At 35.7% G+C, this 6000-nt stretch overlaps 1 non-coding gene across 1 annotated transcript; it reads left to right on the top strand.

Annotated features, from left to right (window-relative positions):
* Positions 1-1831: 1831 nt before the first annotated feature.
* On the top strand, positions 1832-1939 carry LOC148563570 (small nucleolar RNA R71). Its single transcript, XR_015884633.1, has one exon. It is a non-coding gene; the product is annotated as a small nucleolar RNA R71 (small nucleolar RNA).
* Positions 1940-6000: the final 4061 nt, after the last annotated feature.

The following is a 6000-nucleotide window of genomic DNA, read 5'->3' as shown; positions in this document are numbered from 1 at the left end:
ATCCTTTAAGTCATTCTGCCTTAGAAAATCTGAAACTACTCAACACACTAATCACGGCATCGAATGGAAATAAAGGTAATTAAAATAATTAATTTTTTAAAGCTTAGAAAACATGTTTTTCATTATATGACATAATAAGGAAGGGAAAGTAAAACTATGTAATTAATGTGAATAAGTAGGTGAAGAGTTGAATAAATCACTTTAATTAAGCACAAAAGAACTCATGAAATATGGGTTTATCAATCATCAACCTAAAGAAAACATAAAATAACAATGGAAAATAAATAGATATAATTAAATAACATTGGGTTGCCTCCCAATAAGCGCTTCTTTAATGTCAATAGCTTGACAGTGAGCTCTCATGGAGCCTCACAGATAATCAGAGCAGGGTTGGGGCCTCTCAACACCAAACTTAGAGTTTGGTTGTGGCCTCCCAACACCAAACTTAAAGTTTGAATGTAGGGATTTTATTTGACTCTGTATTGAGAGAAGCTTTTCATGCTTCCTCTCCATGGTTACAGAAGGAGAACCTTGGGTCTTGAATACAAGGTAGTCCTCATTCAACTGAAGGACCAACTCTCCTCTGTCAACATCAATCACAACTTTTGTTGTGGCTAGGAAGGGTCTGCCAAGGATGATGGATTCATCCTCATCCTTCCCAGTGTTTAGGATTATGAAATCAGCAGGGATGTAAAGGCCTTCAACCTTCACTAGCACGTCCTCTACTAGTCCATAAGCCTGTTTCATTGATTTGTCTGCCATCTCTAGTGAGACTCTTGCAGCTTGCACCTCAAAGATTCCCAGTTTCTCCATTACAGAGAGGGGCATGAGGTTTATCTCTGACCCCAGGTCACACAGAGCCTTCTCAAAGGTCATGGTGCCTATGGTACAAGGTATGAAAAATTTTGCGGGATCCGGTTTCTTCTGAGGTAATGTCTGCCTCATTAATGCATTCAGTTCATTGGTGAACAAGGGGGGTTCATCCTCCCAAGTCTCAGTACCAAATAACTTGGCATTCAGCTTCATGATTGCTCCTAGATATTTAGCAGCTTGCTCTTCAGTGATGTCTTCATCCTCTTCAGAGGAAGAATATTCATCAGAGCTCATGAATGGCAGAAGAAAGTTCAATGGAGGACCTTGGAGTTTCAGTAATCTTCTTACTCAGCTAACCCACCTGTGCCTCCAAATTTCTAATGGAGGACCTTGTTTCATTCATAAAACTTAGTGTGGTCTTGGATAGATCAGAGACTATGGTTGCCAGGCTAGAATGGCTCTATTTAGAATTCTCTGTCTGTTGCTGAGAAGATGATGGAAAAGGCTTGCTGTTGCTAAACCTATTTCTTCCACCATTATTATTGAAGCCTTGTTAAGGCTTCTGTTGGTCCTTCCATGAGAAATTTGGATGATTTCTCCATGAAGGATTATAGGTGTTTCCATAGGGTTCTCCCATGTAATTCACATCTGCCATTGCAGGGTTCTCAGGATCATAAGCTTCTTCTTCAGAAGATGCTTCTTTAGTACTGTTGGATGCAGCTTGCAATCCATTCAGACTCTGAGAAATCATATTGACTTGTTGAGTCAATATTTTGTTCTAAGCCAATATGGCATTCAGAGTATCAATTTCAAGAACTCCCTTCTTCTGAGGCGTCCCATTGTTCACAGGATTCCTTTCAGAGGTGTACATGAACTGGTTATTTGCAACCATTTCAATGAGTTCCTGAGCTTCTGCAGGGGTTTTTAGATGAAGTGATCCTCCTGCAGATTGGTCCAATGACATTTTTGACAACTCAGACAGACCATCATAGAATATACTTATGATGCTCCATTCTGGAAGCATGTCAGTAGGACACCTTTTGATCAATTGCTTATATCTTTCCCAAGCTTCATAGAGGGACTCACCTTCCTTCTGTCTGAAGGTTTGGATTTTCACTCTAAGCTTGCTTATCTTTTGAGGTGGAAAGAATTTAGCCAGGAAAGCACTGACCAGCTTTTCCCAAGAGTTCAGGCTTTCCTTAGGTTGTGAATCCAACCATGTTCTAGCTCTGTCTCTTACAGCAAAAGAGAAAAGCATAAGCCTGTAGACCTCGGGATCAACTCCATTGGTCTTGACAATGTCACAGATTTGTAAGAATTCAGCTAGGAACTGATGAGGATCTTCCAATGGAAGTCCATGAAACTTGCAATTCTGTTGCATTAGAGAAACTAATTGAGGCTTAAGCTCAAAGTTGTTTGCTCCAATGGTAGGAATTGAGATGCTTCTTCCATAGAAGTCAGAAGAGGGTGCAATAAAGTCACCAAGCATCTTCCTTGCATTGTTGGCATTGTTATTGGGTTCAGCCATGTCTCCTTCTTTTTCGAAAATTTCTGTCAGATCCTCTCCAGAGGGTTGTGTTTTAGCTTCTCTTAGTTTCCTCTTTAGAGTCCTTTCAGGTTCAGGATCAACTTCAATAAGAATGTCTTTATCCCTGTTTCTGCTCATATGAAAAAGAAGAGAACGAGAAAATATGAAATCTTCTATGTCACAGTATAGAGATTCATTTATATGAGTAGAAGAAGAGAAGAATAGAAGAAGGAAAAGAGAAAAATTCGAACACAGAGAAGAAGAGGGGGTTCGAATTATGAGTAGAAGAGAAGTGTTAGTAGATAAATAAATAAATAGAAAGAGATGAGAGGGGGAAGAATTCGAAAATTAAATAAAATAAAATAAAAATATTTTTGTTTTTATTTTAAATATTAGTTAGTATTCAAAAATTAAAAAGAAAATTAAAATTAAATTAAAATTTAAAATAATTAGTTAATTAAAAAGAAATTTTGAAAAAGTGGTAAGGGATTTTCGAAAGTAATGAGAGGAAAAAGTAGTTAGGTGGTTTTGAAAAAGATAAGAATTTTAAAATCAAACAAAAAGTTAAGTAATTAATTGAAAAAGATTTAAAAATCAAATTTGAAAAGATAAGAAGTTAGAAAAGATTTTGAAATTAAGTTTTGAAAAAGATGTGATTGAAATTTATTTTGAAAAAGATTTGGAAAAAGAAATTTAAAATGATTTGATTTTTGAATTTAAAGTTAATTACTTGACTAACAAGAAATAAAAAGATATGATTTAAAATTTAAAGATTAGACCTTTCTTACTAGCCAAGTAATAACTCAAAATTTTTAATTAATCACATTAATTGTTAGCATTAATTTTGAAAATATGAAATAGAAATAAGAAAAAGATTTTGAAAATTTTCGAAAAAAAATGAAAGAAAAATGAAAAAGATTTGGTTTTTGAAAAAGTTTTGAAAAGATAGGATTTTTAAATTGAAAATTTGACTTGACTCATAAGAAACAACTAGATTTTTAAAATTTTTTTTTTTTACTAAGTCAATCCAAATTTTCGAAATTTATGAGAAGAATAAGGGAAAGATATTTTTTTTTATTTTTGAATTTTTAATGAAGAGAGAGAAAAATATAAAAATGATGCAAAACATGAAAATTCAAGATCAAAACACATGATGCATGCAAGAACACTTTGAATGTCAAGATGAACACCAAAAACTTATTTTTGAAATTTTTAAGAAAAGAAAAACATGCAGGACACCAAACTTAGAAATTTTCAAACTATAGACACTAACAAATTGAAAATGCATATGAAATACAAGAAAAGACACAAAACATGAAAATACAAAGATCAAACAAAGAAGATCATCAAGAACAACTTGAAGATCATGAAGAGCATCATGCATGAGTTTTCGAAAACTTTAAGAAAAGTTAAAAAGATGCAATTGACACCAAACTTACAATTTGACACTAGACTCAAACAAGACACACAAAATTATTTTTGGTTTTATGATTTTATTAAATTTTTTTGGTATTTTTCGAAAATTAATTGGAAAAAAAATAAGGATTTCAAAATTTTTAATAGGAGTTCCAGGAATCATGCAATGTTAGCTTAAAACTCCGGTCCAGGAATTAGATATGACTTACTAGCCAGCCAAGCTTTCAGTGAAAGCTCCGGTCCAAAACACTAGACACGGCCAATGGCCAGCCAAGCTTCAGTAGAACATTACATACAACAACAAGATTGATAGAAATCAACAAGCTCTTGTGATGATAAGTTGAAACCTCGGTCCAAAAGATTAGACATGGCTTCACAGCCAGCCAGACTTCAACAGATCATCATGAAACTCTAGAATTCATTCTTAAAAATTCTGAAGTCATAGAATAATTTATTTTTTTTGAAAATTTTTCAAAAATAAAAATAATAAAAACAAAAAGCTTAAAATTAAAATAAAATTACCTAATCTGAGCAACAAGATGAACCGTCAGTTGTCCAAACTCGAACAATCCCCGGCAACGGCGCCAAAAACTTGGTGCACGAAATTGTGATCTCAACTGCGCCAACAACTTGGTACGCACGATCATAATCTCAATTCTTTTTCACAACTCCGCACAACTAACCAGCAAGTGCACTGGGTCGTCCAAGTAATAAACCTTACGTGAGTAAGGGTCGATCCCACGGAGATTGTCGGCTTGAAGCAAGCTATGGTCATCTTGTAAATCTCAGTCAGGCAAATTCAAATGGTTATGAGGTTTTGATAATTAAAATATAAATAAACATAAAATAAGATAGAGATACTTATGTAATTCATTGGTGAGAATTTCAGATAAGCGTATAGAGATGCTTGTTGCTTCTGAATCTCTGCTTTCCTACTGTCTTCATTCAATCATTCATACTCCTTTCCATGGCAAGCTGTATGTTGGAGATCACCGTTGTCAATGGCTACCATCCGTCCTCTCAGTGAAAATGGTCCAAATGCGCTGTCACCGCATGGCTAATCATCTGTTGGTTCTCGATCATGTTGGAATAGGATCCATTGATCCTTTTGCGTCTGTCACTACGCCCAACACTCACGAGTTTGAAGCTCGTCACAGTCATCCCATCCCAGATCCTACTCGGAATACCACAGACAAGGTTTAGACTTTCCGGATCTCAATAATGCTACCAATTGATTCTAGCTTATACCACGAAGACTCCGATATTTCGAAATGGAGGCTAAGAGATACACACTCAAGCTATTGCAGATAGAACGAAAGTGGTTGTCAGGCACGCGTTCATATGTGAGAATGATGATGAGTGTCACGGATCATCACATTCATCAGGTTGAAGTGCGAGTGAATATCTTAGAATAAGAATAAGCTTGAATTGAATAGAAAGATAATAGTACTTTGCATTAATTCATGAGGAACAGCAGAGCTCCACACCTTAATCTATGGGGTGTAGAAACTCCACCGTTGAAAATACATAAGAACAGAAGGTCCAGGCATGGCCGAATGGCCAGCCCCCTAAACGTGATCAAGAGATCAAAAGTGATACAAAGATAGTCTCAAAAATGATCAAAAGATGTGAAATAAATCACTAAAAGTAGTTTTTATACTAAACTAGTCACTAGGGTTTACAGAAAATGAGTAACTAAGTGCAGATAGTGCAGAAATCCACTTCCAGGGCCTACTTGGTGTGTGCTTGGGCTAAGCATTGAAGCTTTCACGTGTAGAGACTCTTCTTGGATTTAAACGCCAGGTTGCAGCTTGTTTGTGGCGTTTAACTCTGGTTTGTAACCTGTTTCTGGCGTTTAACTTCAGAATAGGGCAGGAAGTTGGCGTTTGAACGCCAGTTTGCGTCGTCAAAACTCGGGCAAAGTATGGACTATTATATATTGCTGGAAAGCCCTGGATGTCTACTTTCCAAAGCAATTAAGAGCACACCAATTGGGTTTCTGTAGCTCCAGAAAATCCATTTCGAGTGCAGGGAGGTCAGAATCCAACAGCATCTGCAGTTCTTTTTCAGCCTCTGAATCAGATTTTTGCTCAGGTCCCTCAATTTCAGCCAGAAAATACCTGAAATCACAGAAAAACACACAAACTCATATTAAAGTCTAGAAATGTGAATTTTGCTTGAAAACTAATAAAAATATAATAAAAATTGACTAAATCATACTAAAAACTACCTAAAAACAATGC

This window comes from Arachis ipaensis, chromosome B5 (assembly GCF_059453495.1).
Source record: "Arachis ipaensis isolate K30076 ecotype BB chromosome B5, ASM5945349v1, whole genome shotgun sequence".
In the NCBI taxonomy this organism is placed as follows: Eukaryota; Viridiplantae; Streptophyta; class Magnoliopsida; order Fabales; family Fabaceae; genus Arachis; species Arachis ipaensis.
Note: the sequence above shows the minus strand (reverse complement) of the source record. Positions and strands in the feature narration are given on the sequence as shown.